We start from the raw sequence: 16,873 nt of genomic DNA, 5'->3' as shown, positions 1-16,873 counted from the left end.
GTCTGGACACACCCGGGGATGGTAATTGAGGAGTCCGGAATATTGGCTGATAGATATTACTCAGTGAGTGTGACTATGCCAGACATCATCTCTACGTCTAACCTATCATATCCCTTCATCATCTAAAAGACCTCTATCAGGTCACTCGTCATTCTTCTCTTTTCTGGCAAAAAGTGCCCTAGCCTGATAAGTGTCACCTTTCAGTTCCCTCAAAACACTGATGCAATATCTCTTGTTTTCTATATTATTTTTCCTCTATTTTCTCTTCAAATCTCCTGAAGGCACTGCCTCATGCTTGACCAGTTTGTGGGACAGCCCTCTCAATTTGGCACAAGTCCCCAGATGTTAGTGAGGAGAGCTTTGCAGTACCGACTGGGCAGGATGTGCCTCTGTCATGTTCGAATCCAATGCCAAGGTCGATGCTGGGTTGTCTGTCCAGTTTTTTTATTGCTCTTTTTGTAGTGGTTTGGTACAACTAAATGGCTTACTAGACTATTTCAGAGAGCAGTTAAGAGCCAACCACGGTTGCTGTGGGCCTGGAGTCATATAATGGGACGACCAAATAACGACAGTTGGGCAGCGCAGTGGTTAGCACCGCAGCGTCACAGCTCCAGCCACCCGGATTCGATTCTGGGTACTGCCTATGTGGAGTTTGCAAGTTCTCCCTGTGACCGCGTGGGTTTCCGCCGGGTGCTCTGGTTTCCTCCCACAGCCAAAGACTTGCAAATTGATAGCTAAATTGGCCATTGTAAATTGTCCCTAGTGCAGGTAGGTGGTAGAAGAATGGTGGGGATGTTGTAGGGAATATGGGATTAATGTAGGATTAGTATAAATGGGTGGTTGTTGGTCGGCACAGACTCGGTGGGCCGAAGGGCCTGTTTCAGTGCTGTATCTCACTATGAGTGACAGGTTTTCTTTCGTAAAGGACAACAGTGAAGCAGATGGGTTCTTAGGATGATCAGATGGCTTCATCGTCGCCATTACTAATATTTGCTTTTTAATTCCATATTTATTTTATTCATTGACCACAAATTCACAAACTGCAACAGTAGGATCTGGACTCACATCTGCAGATTAGTCTCTTGGCATTTCTTCGCAGACGAAGATTTTTGGAAGGTTGTACTCATCGGTTGCAGGCCCACTGGTGCCTAGTCAGGCCTATCCGTGAGCGGCAGATTCTCCCACAGCGGTAGAAGTAAAGATGTAGTCACTGCTGGGGGCAATTGGATCTATCCTTCTCCTCCTTTTCTCTTTCATGCTGGTTCTTCACTCAGTCTCAAAGGTGTCTGTAGCTCTCCAAATGTAACATCTCCAGGCATCACGATCTATGGCCTGCGCTTCTCACTGGCGATGGTCGATGTGGCATACAGAGAGGGATTTCTTCAGGGTGTCCTTGAAATGTTTGCATGGGGCCCCTCTGTTCCTTTTACCCGTGGTCAGCTCTCCATACAACACGATCTTGGGCAGGCGACGGTCATCCATCCGGGCAACGTGACCCGCCCAACGCAGTTGGCTTTGAAGGAGGATGGCCTCAATGCTGGTGATGTTGGCTGTTTCCAGGACTTCAACGTTTGTGATGCGGTCCTGCCAGCGGATTTTGAGGATGCTGTGGAGGCAGCGCTAATGGAAGCGCTCTAGAAGACGTACATGACGGTGGTATAGGACCCATGACTCAGCGCCATACAGAAGGGTGATGAGGACTATGGCTTTGTACACTTGCGCTCTGAGGCTGTGGTTGCTCCACACACGTTTGTAGAATCTGACAAATGTACTGTTTGCTTTTGAGAACCTATTGTCCACTTCCTTGTCTATAGTGACATCAAACAAGATGACACCCCCCAAATACGTAAATTGCTTGACGGCATTCAACTCGGTTCCTTCGATGACAATGCTTGGTGGTCTATATTCTTCTTGGGGTACAGGCTTATGCTGGACTTCAGCTTTCTTTAAACTGATTTTTAGTCCGAAGAGTTGTGCCACCTCGGAAAAATGCGTTGTTATACTTTGCAGGTCTGACTGACTGTGGGCCAGGGGAACACAGTCATTGGCGAAAAGAAGTTCAAGGATGAGTTTTTCTTGTGTCTTTGTGTGACCCTGAAGACGCCTGAAGTTGAAAAGGCCTCCATCGGTCCAGAAGCATACGTAAATTCCCTCTTTAAGGTTTTCCGTTCCTTGCTGCAGCATCATGCTGAAAAAGATGGTGAATAGGGACGGGGCCAGAACACATCTCTGCTTCACGCCATTGGAGATATGGAAGGGACTTGAGAGGTCGCTGTTTTGCTTTACTTGTCTGTACTGATTTTCATGAAACTGCTTCACCATGGCCAGGAACCTGGGTGGGCATCCAAGTTTTACAAGGATTTTCCAAAGTCTATCTCTGCTCACAGTGTCGAACACCTTGGTGAGGTCTACGAAAGTGACATAGAGGCCTTTGTTTTGCTCACAACACTTTTCTTGTAATTGTCTGATGACTAATCCAGTGACGTAACCACTATGTTACCGCACATCAAGGAACCAGTACTCCAGGATCTCAAATAGTAACTAAATCAACACCAACCATCCAAGATAGTACACCCTGCAAAAATGAAATTCCTGCACAGGGCATGATGTAGCTGCTTTGCAGAATAGATCTGACAACTGTCACATGACTACCCCACATGGCTGTCGTCAAAAGGATGGGCACCAGCATATAGAAGTAGAAAAGAGGAATTTTGTGCATAAAGAATGTGTTGCAAAGTACTAGAGAAGGAAGCAGTAGCATATTAGATGGGAGCAGACTAAGAAGGATTACGAGGAATACAAAGACAGATTTAGAATGCACAAAGTGTGGTGAATAAGGTTGGTAAGCTACAAACACAAATAGCCGTGTGGGAATATGATGCAGTCGCAACAACAGAAACATGGCTCAAAAATGGTGAGGACTGGGCACTTAATATTCATGGATACAAAGTGTTCAGAAAAGATAGGGAATGAAAAAAGGGAGGTGGGCAACAGTACTGATTAGGGAAGAAATGGTAGTGTTGGAAAGAAGATATCCTTGAGGGGCAAGGACAGAATCCATTCAGTTAGAGTTGAGAAGCAAGAAGTGTACGATCTCGCTACTGGGAGAATTCTATAGGCTTCCAAATAGTGAGTGAGTGAGTGGGAGGGAGGGAGGGAGAAGCAGATCTGCAGGGAAATCAGAGAGATGTGCATGAAAGCTGATACTGGGTGACTTGGAATTACCCAAATACCATTGGGATAATGTTAGAGTAAAGAGTAAGGAAGGGGAGGAATTTCTGCATTTAATGGTAGAGTGAAAACTGATAGGCTGAATGTACTGGAATGGCTATACTTAGCGTGCATATGTCACCTGGTCCCGATGGCTTGCATCCCAGATTGTTGAAGGAAGTGCGGGTGGAGATAACGGAAGGGCTTGCCAATCTTCCAATCTTCCCTAGATATGGGGAGATGCCAGAGGATTGGAGAGTGGCAAATGTGACACCCTTAGTCAAGAAAGTGTGTAAGGACAGTCCTAGTAACTACAGGACAGTCAATTTATCAGTGGTGGGTAAGATTTTAGAAACAATAATCAAAGAAAAAGTCACTTGGAGAGGATTCAGTTAATTAAGGAAAGCCAGCATGGATTTGGAAAAAGCAGATCATGCTTGACCAATCTAACTGAACTTTTTTTGATGAAGTAATAGAGAAGATTGATGAAGGGAATGCAGTGGATGTTGCTTAAATGGATTTTAAGAAAGCATTTCACAAAGTACCACATAAAAGGCTGGTTAAAATATTTGAGGCTCGTGGAATAGTGTCAACTTGGATAAAAATAAATTGGTTTAAGGACAGAAAACAACGAGTCATGGTAAATTATTGTTTTTCAGACTGGAGGATGGTAGACAGTGGTTCAGTGCTAGGACTACTTCTTTCAGTGATATATATAAATGATGTGGATATTGGAATAGAGTACAATTTCAAAATTTGCTGATGATACCAAACTTGGAGGAGTGGCAAAGTGAGGATGATACTGATGGACTGCAACAGGACATAGATAGGCTAGCAGAATGGACAGACAAGTGGCCAAACGAATTTAATACAGAGAAGTCTGAGGTGATGCATTTTGGCAGAAGGAATAGGGAGAGGCAATATAAACTTAATAGCACATTTCTAAAGAGTGTGCAGGAAGAGAAGGACCCAGGGGTTCTCGTGCATAGATCTTTGAAGGTCATACTGAGTGAGTAGTTAGCAAAGCATAGGGGATCTTGGGCTTCATATACAGAGGTATTGAGCAGGTAAGTTATGCTGAACCCTTATAAAACTCTGGTTAGGCCACAATTAGAATATTGCTTTGAGTTCTGGTCACCACACTTTCAGAAGGATGTGAGGGTCCTTGAGAGGGTGCAGAGATTTACCAGAATGGTTCCAGGGTTGAAGGACTTTAGCTATAGTTAGGTTGGAAAAGCTGTGTTGGAAAATCTTGGAGGATAGGAGATTGAGGGGGGATTTAATAGCAATGTACAAGATTATGACAGATTTAGATAAGGTAGCTAAAGAAAAACTGTTCCCTGGTGGTACCAGCCTAGGGGACACAGATTCAAGATTTTGGGCCAGAGATGCAGGGAGATGTGAGGAAGAACTTTTTTTTTTTAACACAGTGAGTGGTAATGACCTGGAATTTGCTGCCTATGATAGAAGTGGTGACGATAAATGATTTTAAAAAGGAAATTGCAAGGACACTTGACGGAAATAAACTTGCAGGATTACAGGGATACAGTGGGGGAATGGGACAGACTGGATTGCTCGGCATCGACTCAATAGGACAAATGGCCTCCTTCTGTGCTGTAATGCCTTTGATTCAGAGTTTCCTCAAATGATAATGGAAGAGTTCCTATGAATCCAAGAATCCCCAACAACACAAGTCGGGGTTGCATTGTGTCAGGTCAGAAAGCTGTGCTTTTAGAGGTCAAAGGAGTGTGACGATTAGTTACGGTTTCCCCTCTGCACTGTAAGTTGGAAGCAATTTTGTGCCAATCGTGCACGGTGCCATCATGCTTCAATACAAAGCTGCAGTTGGAAGGTTTAACAAGTGCCCACAGTATAGGTTGTTTCCAATAATTTCCATTGAAGTCAGGGTCCAAATTCTCTTGACACAAACCCACACTGGACAACAGTCAACAAGTAACCTGACACCAGCCTCTACACCAAGCATGCAAACATATTTTAAGAATGCTTACCTTGAAGCCCTCCTTGAGTAACTCTGCTGCCTACTCCTGTTCACTTGCTACCCTCTGTGCTTTTGAAGAAAACAAAAAGTCAAATTCAACTAAAGTCAAAATCTCCCAAATAGTTCGAGTAGTTACACACAGCCACCCAGCATTACATTCGGAGCGCCTATTACAAGGTAGGCTACAGTCGACACACTACGTGCAGGATCTGGGAAAGCTGCTATTCCTCACTATCCGGTTGTAAAATCAAATGACATCTCGTGTAGCAATGTCACTGCTTTGCATGGTTTCTGTTTTTAGAGTCAGCTGTGCTTCAATGGTGGCTCTCTCACTGAGTCAGAAGGCTGTGGATTCAAGACCCATTCCAAAGTTTTGAGCACATAATCCAGCCTGGCATTTGAATGCAGCGCCGAGGGAGTGCCGCGCTGGCAGAGGGGCAGCGCCGAGGGAGAGTAGCACTGGCAGAGGGGCAGTACTGCACTGTTCGTGATGCAGTCTTTAGGATGAGACAATAAACCAAGGCGCAGTCTGCCCCATCAAGTGGACGCAAAATATTCTATGTTAGTATTGGAAGCGGAGCTGGGGAGCTTTCCCAGTGTCCAGTCCAGTCCAATATTTATCCCTCAACCAACAGCTAAGGAGAGATTATCTGGTCATTTATCACACTGCTGTTTATGGGATCTCACTGGCTGCCTTACAATGGTGAGTTTAAAGTTCTTCACTGTTCATAAAGTATGCTAAAGTAATGGAAGCCACTATATAATTACAATCCTTCTCCTTCATTCATTCACCCCTCACAAGGCAGTGTGCTGGCAACTCCAAACTTTGGGGCTATCTTCAGAAATGCAACAAGTCAATGCTACGAAGTCAATAAAAAGGAATGAAACCGGACGGACCACCCAGCATCAACCTAGGCACTGGGAACGACAACGGCAAACCCAGCCCTGTCGACCCTGCAAAGTCCTCCTTACTAACATATGGGGGTTTGTGCCAAAGTTGGGAGAGCTGTCCCACAGACTAGTCAAGCAACAGCCTGACAATCATACTCACGGAATCATAGCTAACAATATCCCAGACTCTGTCATCACCATCCCCAGGTATGTCCTGTCTCAACGGCAGGACAGACTCAGCAGAGGTGGCGGCACAGTGGTATACAGTAGGGAGGGAGTTCTCAACATCGACTCTGGACCCCATGAAGTCTCATGGCATCAGGTCAAACATGGACAAGGAAACCTCCTGCTGATTACCACCTATCGCCCTCCCTCAGCTGATGAGTCAGTACTCCTCCATGTTGAACAACACTTGGAGGAAGCACTGAGGGTGGCAAGGGCACAGAATGTACTCTGGGTGGGGGACTTCAATGTCCATAACCAAGAGTGGCTCGGTAGCAGCACTACTGACCGAGCTGGCCGGGTCCTAAAGGACATGTCTGCTAGACTGGATATGCGGCAGGTGGTGAGGGAACCAACAAGAGGGGAAAACATACTTGACCTCAGCCTCACCAATCTGCCTGCCACAGGTGTATCTGTCCATGACAGTATTGGTAGGAGTGACTGCCGCACAGTTCTTGTGCAGACAACGCCGCAGGGATCGGTGCTGGGCTCTCTGTTGTTTGTCATATATATTAATGACTTGGATGTGAATGTAAGGGGCATGATTAGTAAGTTTGCAGATGACACCAAAATTGGTGGTATAGTGGACAGTGAAGAAGGTTGTCTGAGGTTACAACAGGATATAGATCAACTGGGAAAGTGGGCAAGGGATTGGCAAATGGAATTTAACGCAGACAAGTGTGAAGTGATGCATTTTGGGAAGTTAAACCAGGGCAGGACATATACAGTGAATGGCAGGGCCCTGGGTAGTGTTGTTGAGCAGAGACACCTTGGGGTCATTGGTTACATTTTTTACAATCTTTTTTTTGCATTTATTTCATTTCATCTTAGTTTGTTCAGTTTGCTTACCCACTGTTTTTTTTCAAGTTTGCACTTGCTGCTGTTCAATATTCAGTCCGTTAACACCTCATCTGTACTAATGCTTTGTCTTTCAACACACCATTAACATATTGTTTGCCTGTTCTCCGTGACCTTTTGGTCAGCTATGTGGCCTGGTCCAATCTACACCTTCTCCTTTGTTATCTCTTGCCCCACCCCCACCTCACTTGCTTATAACCTGTGACTTTTTTAATATTTGTCAGTTCCGAAGAAGGGTCACTGACCCGAAACGTTAACTCTGCTTCTCTTTTCACAGATGCTGCCAGACCTGCTGAGTGGTTCCAGCATTTCTTGTTTTTATTTCAGATTTCCAGCATCCGCAATATTGTGCTTTTATTCTAGCAATGCAAAACTGGGCATCCACGAGGCACTGTGGGCCATCAGCAGCAGCAGAATTGTACTCAACCACAATCTGTAACCTCATGGCCCGGCATATCCCCCACTCTACCATTACCATCAAGCCAGGAGACCAACCCTGGTTCAATGAAGAGTGCATGCCAGGAGCAGCACCAAGCATACCTCAAAATGAGGTGTCAACCTGGTGAAGCTACAACACAGGACTATCTGCATGCCAAACTGTGTAAGCAGCATGCAATAGACAGAGCTAAGCGATCCCATAACCAACAGATCAGATCTAAATTCTGCAGTCCTGCCACATCCAGCCGTGAATGGTGGTGGACAATTAAACTACTAACTGGAGGAGGTGGCTCCAAAAATATCCTCATCCTCAATGATGGGGGAGCCCAGCACATCAGTGCGAAAGATAAGGCTGAAGCATCTGCAACAATCTTCAGCCAGAAGTGCCCAGTGGATGATCCATCTCGGCCTCCTCCTGAAGTCCTCAGCATCACAGATGCCAGACTTCAGCCAATTCGATTCACTCCACGTGATATCAAGAAACGACTGAAGGCACTGGATACTGCAAAGGCTATGGGCCCTGACAATATTCCGGCAATAGTACTGAAGACCTGTGCTCCAGAACTTGCTGCGCCCCTAGCCAAGCTGTTCCAGTACAGCTCCAACACAGGCATCTACCCTGCAATGTGGAAAATTGCCCAGGTATGTCCTGTATACAAAAGGCAGGACAAGTCCAACCTGGCCAGTTACCGCCCCATCAGCCTACTCTCAATCATCAGTAAAGTGATGGAAGGTATCATCAATGGTGCCATCAAGCGGCACTTGCTTAGCAATAACCTGCTCAGTGATGCTCACTTTGGGTTCCACGAGGGCCACTCAGCTCCAGACCTCATTACAGACTTGGTTCAAACATGGGCAAAAGAGCTGAACTCAAGAGGTGATGTAAGAGTGACTGCCCTTGACATCAAGGCAGCATTTGACAGAGTCTGGCATTAAGGAGCCCGCCCAAAACTGAGGTCAATGGGAATCAGGGGGAAAACCCTCCGCTGGTTGAATCATACCGAACGCAAAGGAAGATAGTTGTGGCTGTTGGAGGTCAATCATCTCAGCTCCAGGACATCACTGCAGGAGTTCCTCAGGGTAGTGTCCTAGGCCCAACCAACTTCAGTTGTTTTATCAATGACTTTCTTTCAATCATAAGGTCAGAAGTGGGGATGTTCGCTGATAATTGCACAATGTTCAGCACCATTCGTGACTCCTCAGATACTGAAGCAGTCCATGCAGAAATGCAGCAAGACTTGGACAATATCCAGGCTTGGGCTGATAAGTGAAAAGTAACATTCGCGCCACACAAGTGCCAGGCCAAGACCATCTCCAACAAAAGAGAGTCTAAACATCTCCCCTTGACATTCAATGGCACTACCATCGCTGAATCCCCCACTATCAACATCCTAGGGGCTACCATTGACCAGAAACTGAACTGAAGTAGTCATATAAATACCGTGGCTACAAGAGCAGGTCAGAGGCTAGGAATCCTGCAGCGAGTAACTCACCTCCTGACTCCCCAAAGCCTGTCCACCATCTACAAGGCACAAGTTAGGAGTGTGATGGAATACTCTCCACTTGCCTGGATGGGTGCAGCTCCAACAACGCTCAAGAAGCTCAACACCATCCAGAACAAAGCAGCCCACTTGATTGGCACCCCATCTAAATACATTCACTCCCTCCACCACCGATGCACAGTGGCAGCAGTGTGTACCATCTACAAGATGCACTGCAGCAACGCACCAAGGCTCCTTAGACAGCACCTTCCAAACCCGTGACCTCTACCAACTGGAAGGACAAGGGCAGCAAATTCATGGGAACACCTCCACCTGCAGGCTCCCCTCCAAGTCACACACCATCCTTACTTGGAACTATATCGCCGTTCCTTCACTGTCACTGGGTCAAGATCCTGGAACTCCCTTCCTAACAGCACTGTGGGTGTACCTACCCCACATGGACTGCAGCGATTCAAGAAAGCAGCTCACCACCACCTTCTCAAGGGCAATTAGGGATGGGCAATAAATGCTGGCCAGCGATGCCCACATTCCATGAATGAATTTTTAAAAAGTATCTCCAGTGGCTCTCCTAAGACCAGCCTCAATCCCCTGGCCAGGCTAAGTCGGTCGATAACTGGCAGATCGGGAGCAAGGTAAAGTGACATGGGAGAGAGTAAGATTGGGTGTGGCCAATATATCAACTGCCCAGCACCCTGGCTGTCAGGAAGCATGGTCCTGGTTCAGGTAGCAGACAAAACTGGTGGAATTCAACTCTAGCATGTCAGAAAGGAAGGAAATACACAGTATTTCTTTAAACTGTCATCCGAAGAGCTTACTTTTTCAACAATTAAATAGGAGGAGCAGACATTTGGTTAAAGGAGGAGAAAGATCATCTATACTGTCTCCTGAGATAATGATCCACTTCCACCTGCAGCTCCAGCAGACTCAAGCACCTTTGCAATGAAGATACAAGAAAAGCAGAGGAACAGTAGTTTCGAAGAAGGGTCACTGACCCGAAACGTTAACTCTGCTTCTCTTTCCACAGATGCTGCCAGACTTGCTGAGTGACTCCAGCATTTCTTGTTTTTGTTTCAGATTTCCAGCATCCGCAGTATTTTGCTTTTATTATAGAGAAATAACAGTACTCATTCAGCAGTCTTTACCAGGCTGGCTTGAGGACACTAGGTAGAGGCACCCAACACCAAACCAAGCCAGACCAGAGCCACTGAAGTCAGGCTCCACATGAACAGTAATGGTTCATTTCAAGTAATTGAAATGACAGATCCTACAATGAGTCCTGTGCTTCAAGAAAGTTGGAATGGAACTAGACATCAGGCCTCCATACACCACTTCACGTACAGCAAGTTCAGAGGCAAATGAACAACATCTTAGTCCCAAAGGACAGAGATAAAACTAACAGGTACATCTATCGTCTGAAAATCTTCAACACCAGATTCCACCTGAATCACACCACCCAAGACTTGCTGATTGTGAAGTAAACAGAAGCTAAAAACAGGGACAGCGAGATAATTGAGCAATTACAAAAGGGTGTGAATGGACCAACCGTCATCAATGCATCCTCTGAACCAGTCTGTACTGGCACTGTATACGAAGCAAGAAACAACTTCCATTTTATTTATTTATTTAGAGATACAGCACTGAAACAGGCCCTTCAGCCCATAAACAGCACCTTTCATGCCCACAGGATGGTCCAAGGCAAATTACAGCAAATGACGTACTTTATGAAGTGTAATCACTGTTGTAATGCAAAAAACATGACAGAATATTTGCACACAGTATGATCGAATAAGCAGAAATGAGATAACAGCCAGATAATCTATTTGTGACTTGGGTTGAGGGATTAATACTGTCCAGATCTCCTGGGCTCTTGTTCGAATAATACCACGGATCTTTTACATCCACCTGATTTTCAAAAGGGCCCCCTCTGACAGCGGGGCGCTCCCCGGTGTTGTCCCCAACATCGCAACGCTCCCTCAGTACCACCCCTCTGACAGTGCAGCACGCCCTCAGTACCGCCCCTCTGACAGTGCAGCACGCCCTCAGTACCGCCCCCTCAGACAGGACATCACACCCTCAGCACTGCCCCTTTGACAGGGCGGCACACCCTCAGCACTGCCCCTCAGACAGGGCAGCGCTCCCTTAATACTGCCCCTCCAACAGCAACAGTATGGAAATTAGAAATATAAACAAAAAACACTGGTGTAATTCATTTCGGGCTCCATAGTAGTATAGCGTCGGACAGTGTACAAATCAGGCAATTAGAGGTGCATCAAGCAAGGATAGTGCAATAATCCTGGGCTACTTTAATATCAATATTGACTGGACGAAGCACATTGTGAAAATTAGTTTGGATGATGAGTTCATGAAAAAAAATTGAGCAACAAACCAGGGAGTCGGATATTTTTGATCCAATGTTACGTAATGAGATGATTACATTTTTTAAATTCGTTTCAGGGATGTGGGCATCACTGACAAGGCCAGTATTTATTGCCCATCGTTAATTGCCCTTGAGAAGGTGGTGGTGAGCGGCCTTCTTGAACCACTGCAGTCCATGTGGGGTAGGGACACCCACAGTGCTGTTGGGAAGGGTGCTCCAGGATTTTGACCCAGCGACAGTGAAGGAACGGCGATATAGTTCCAAGTCAGGATGGTGTGTGACTTGGAGGGGAGCTCGCAAGTGGTGGTTTCCCCATGCATCTGCTGCTCTTGTCCTTCTAGGTGGTAGAGGTCGCAGGTTTGGAAGGTGCTGCTTCAGTGCATCTTGTAGATGGTACACACTGCTGCCACTGTGCGTCGGAGGTGGAGGGGGTGAATATTTGTGGATGGGATGCCAATCAAGCAGGCGGCTTTGGCCAGGATGGTGTCGAGCTTCTTGGAGCTGCACCCATCCAAGCAAGTGGACAGTATTCCATCACACTCCTGAATTTTGCCTTGTAAATGGTGGAGGCGCTTTAGGGTGACAGGAGGTGAGTTACTCACCACAGGATTCCTAGACTCTGACCTGCTCTTGTAACCACGGTGTTTATTTGGCTACTCCAGTTCTCTTTCTGGTCAATAGTAACTCCCAGAATGTTGATAGTGGGGGATTCAGTGATGGTAATGCCATTAAATGTCAAAGGGAGATGCTTAGATTCTCTTTTGTTGGATATGGGTGTTGCCTGGCACTTAAGTGGAAAGTTACATTCGTGCCCAAGCCTGGATATTGTCCAGGTCTTGCTGCATTTCTACACGGACTGCTTCAGTATCTTCAGAGTCGCGAATGGTGCTGAACATTGTGCAATCAGCGAACATCCCCATTTCTGACCTTGTGATTGATGGAAGATCATTTATGAAGCAGTTGAAGATGGTTGGGCCTAGGACACGATCCTGAGGAACTCCTGCAGTGATGTCCTGGAGCTCAGACGATTGACCTTCAACAACCACAACCATCTTCCTTTGTGTTAGGTGTGACTCCAACCAGCGGAGAGTTTTCCCCGATTCCCACTGACCTCAGTTTTGCTCCAGCTCCTTGATGTCATACTCGGTCAAATGCTGCCTTCATGACAAGGGCAGTCACTCTCTCCTCACCGCTGGAGTTCAGCTCTTTTGTCCATGTTTGAACGATGGCTGTAATGAGGTCAGGAGCTGAGTGGCCCTGGTGGAACCCAAACTGCATCACTGAGCAGGTTATTGCTAAGCAAGTGCCGCTTGATAGTACTGTCAACGACCCTTCCATCACTATGCTGATCATCGAGAGTGGACTGATAGGGCAGTTGGATTTGTCCTGCTTTTTGTGCAGACGACATAATACCTGTCCACCCTCTACAAGACACAAGTCAGGAGTATGATGGAATATCCTTCACTTGCCTGGATGCGTGCGGCTCCAACAACACTCAAGAAGCTTGACACCAACCAGGACAAAGCTGCCCACTTGACTGGCATCTCATCCACATTCAACATTCACTGCCTCCACCACCAATGCACAGTGGCAGCAGTGTGTTCCATCTACAAGATGCACTGCAGCAACGCACCAAGGCTCCTTCGACAGCACCTTCCAAACCCATGACCACTACCACCTAGAAAGGCAAGGGCAGCAGATGCATGGGAACACCACCATCTGCAAGTTCCCCTCCAAGCCACACACCATCCTGACTTGGAACTATATCGCTGTTTCTTCACTGTCACTGGGTCAAAATCCTGGAACTCCCTTCCTAACAGCAGTGTTGGTGTACCTACACCCCAAGGACTTCAGCGGTTCAAGATTGCAGCTCTCCACCACCTTCCCAAGGGCAATGAGGGATGGGCAATAAATGCAGGCCCAGCCAGAAATGCCCACATCCCAGAAACAAATAAAAAAAATAGTAGAAATAAGATAGGGAGGATCAATGCGTAGCTTGAGGCATGGTTCAGATGGAGAGATTCTGATTCTTGGGGCACTGGGACAGTTCTGAGGCAGCAGCCACCTATTCAAAATGTATGGGTTGTACCTCAACAAGACTGAGACCAATGTCCTCAAGGGAAGGTTCACTAGTATGGTTGGGGACTAAATCAACAGGGGAATGGGCACCAGCATATAGGAAAAAAGAGGAATAAGATGCCTCTTAGTCAAGAAAGAGTGGAAGGATGTTCCTAGTAACTACAGGCCAGCCAGTTTAACATCAGTGATGGGTAAACTTTACAAACAATAATCAGGAAAAAAAATAAACAGGCATTTGGAGAGGTTTGAGTTCATTCATAAAAGTGAGCACAGATTTCTAAAAGGCAGATCATGCTTGACTAATCTAATTGAATTCTTTGAGGAAGTAACAGAGAAGGCTGATGAAGGGGATGCAATGGATGTTGTCTATATGGATTTTAAGAAAGCATCTGACAAAGTACCACATAAAAGGCTGGTTAACAAAATTGCAGCTCATGGAATAGGAGGGTCAGTGTCCAATTGGATAAAAAATTGGCTTAAGGACAGAAAACAGCAAGTTGTGCTTAATGGTTGTTTTTCAGACTGGAGAATGCAGACAGTGCTCTTTCCCAACTGCTAGGACTACTGCGTTTTTTGAAAAAAATAAATGACTTGGATATTGGAACAGAGTAAAATTTCAATATTTGCCAACAGTACCAAACTTGGGAGGTGAAATGAAACCAATCGACTGCAACAGGACATATATAGGTCAGGAGAATGGGCAGACAAGTGGCACATGGAATTTAATAGAGAGAGGTGTGAGGTGATGCATTTTGTTGGAAGGGTCAGGGAGAGGCAACACATACTAAAAACTACAGTTCTAAAGAGGCACAGAGGGATATGGGGGTGGGGCGGGGGTGAGTCATATCCAAAGATCTTTGAAGGTGGCAGGACATATTGAGAGAGTGGTTAGGAAAGCATATGGGATCTTGGGCTTCATAAATGGAAGCATTGAGTACAAAAGCAGGGAAGTTATGCTGGTTATCAAACCCTGGTTAAGCCACAGCTAGAATATTGCGCCCAATGCTGGTCACTACATGTTAGGATGCAAATGAGAGTCTTTGAGAGGGTGCAGAAGAGATTTACTAGAATATGTCCAGGGATGAGGGATTTTAGCTACAAGGTCGATTCGCAGAGGCTTCAATTTTCCTTTATTTTGGATCAGATCTTTCTTTTCGTCTCCTGTGTCAACGAAGAACAGGCTGTCGTCGGTCTTTTCACACACAAGACCACCGACCGTCCGCTCCTGCAGCCGCACATCCTCCAGAAACGCCTCCACCTCAGTTACGTCGCTGTGTTTGCTCCAGTTCTTCTTCTTGTTCTTGTAGGAGTTGTTCTCCTTACAGCAAAAGAGATTGAGGGGAGATTTGATAGAGGTGTACAAGATTAAGACAGGTTTAGATGAGGCAGACAAAGAAAAGCTGTTCCCATTAGCTGATGGTACAAGGACTAAGGGATACATTGAAAGTTTTAGGCAAGAGATGCAGGGGGAATATGAGGGAGAATTTTTTTATACAGCGAATGGTAATGACCTGGTGATCGCTGCCTATGAGGGTGCTGGCAGCAGAGACGATGAATAATTTCAAAAGGAAATTGGATGGGCACTTGAAGGAAATAAACTTGCAAGGCTGCAGGGTTAGAACGGGGGAATGGGACTGATTGAATTGCTGCACAGAGAGCTGGCATGGTCTCCATGAGCCGAATCACCTCCTTCTATGCTGTAATTACTCCATGGCTGAGGTACCAAATGAGGGTTTTCCATTTGTCTTTGCCAAGGATGAAGATGCTACCTAAGTCGAACATACGAATTAGGAGGAGGTCACTCAGTCCCACGAGCCTGCTCCGTCATTCAACAATATCATGAATGATCGATCTACCTCTGCCTTAAAGATATTTAAAGACTCTGCTTCCACTGCCTTTTGGGGAACAGAGTTCCAAAGACTCATGACCCTCAGAGAAAACATTTCTCATCTCTGTCTTAAATGGGCGACCCCTTATTTTTAAACAGCGACCCCTAGTCCTAGATCCTCCCACAAGTGGAAACATCTTTTCCACATCCATCCTATCAAGACCCCTCAAAATCTTATATGTTTCAATCAAATCGCTTCCTACTCCTCTAAACTCCAATGGATACAAGTCTAGCCTGTCCAACCTTTCCTCATAAGACAACCCGCCCATTCCAGGTATTAGTCTAGTAAACCTTCTCTGTACTGCCTCCAATGCACTTTCATCTTCCTTAAATAAGGAGACCAATACTATACACAGTATTCCAGATGCGGTCTCACCAGTGCCTTATACAGCTGAAGCATAACCTCCCTACTTTTGTATTCAATTCCCCTCTCAATAAACAATAACATTCTATTAGCTTTCCTATTACTTGCTGTACGTGCCTACTAACCTTTTGCGATTCATGCACCCAAATCCCTCTGCGTCTGAGTTCTACAATCTCTCACCATTTAGATGATATGCTCTTTTTTATTCTTCCTGCCAAAATGGAAAATTTCTCATTTTCCCACATTATACTCCATTTACCAGATCTTTGCCCACTCACTTAACCTATCTATATCCCTTTGTAGCCTCCTTATGTCCTCTTCACAACTTACTTTCCTACCTAGCTTTATGTCATCAGCAAATTTAGCAACCATACCTTTGGTCCCTTCATCGAAGTCATTTATATAAATTCTAAAAAGTTGAGGCCCAGCGTTAATCCCTGTGGCACACCACTCATAAAACACCTTGCCACCCAGAAAATGACCCATTTATGCCCACTCTGTTTCTTGCTAGCCAGCCGATCTTCTATCCGTGCCAATATGTTATCCCCTACACCATGAGCTTTTATTTTCCGCAATAACCTTTTTTTTTTTGGAACATTACAGCGCAGTACAGGCCCTTCGGCCCTCGATGTTGCACCAACCTGTGAAACCATCTGACCTACACTATTCCATTTTCATCCATATGTCTATCCAATGACCACTTAAATGCCCTTAAAGTTGGCGAGTCTACTACTGTTGCAGGCAGGGCGTTCCACGCCCCTACTACTCTCTGAGTAAAGAAACTACCTCTAACATCAATCCAAAGTACAGCACATCCACCAGTTCCCCTTTATCCACAGCACGTGTTACTTCTTCAAAGAACTCCAATAAGTTGGTTAAACATGATTTCCCTTTCACAAACCCATGTTTACTCTGCCTGATTTCCTTGAATTTTTCTAAGTGCCCTAATAATAGCTTCTAACATTTTCCCTATGACAGATGTGATGGAATACTCTCCACTTACCTGTATGAGTCCAGCTTCAACAATACTCAAGAAACTCAACAC

General features: G+C 45.7%; 1 protein-coding gene across 6 annotated transcripts in view; it reads right to left on the bottom strand.

The window, feature by feature from the left end:
• Nucleotides 1-16,873, bottom strand: part of celf1 (cugbp, Elav-like family member 1) — a 271,714-nt gene that overhangs the window by 245,133 nt on the left and 9,708 nt on the right. For 3 of the 6 annotated variants that reach the window (XM_068045887.1, XM_068045883.1, XM_068045886.1), the window contains exon 2: nucleotides 5,220-5,278. The exons of 2 other annotated variants lie outside the window; for them this stretch is intronic. The gene's annotated coding sequence lies outside the window, so the exon portion shown is untranslated. The remainder of the gene's footprint in view (nucleotides 1-5,219; nucleotides 5,279-16,873) is intronic. One more of the 6 variants, XM_068045884.1, reaches the window with a different exon arrangement.

Source organism: Heterodontus francisci, chromosome 14 (assembly GCF_036365525.1).
Source record: "Heterodontus francisci isolate sHetFra1 chromosome 14, sHetFra1.hap1, whole genome shotgun sequence".
NCBI lineage: Eukaryota > Metazoa > Chordata > Chondrichthyes > Heterodontiformes > Heterodontidae > Heterodontus > Heterodontus francisci.
Note: the sequence above shows the minus strand (reverse complement) of the source record. Positions and strands in the feature narration are given on the sequence as shown.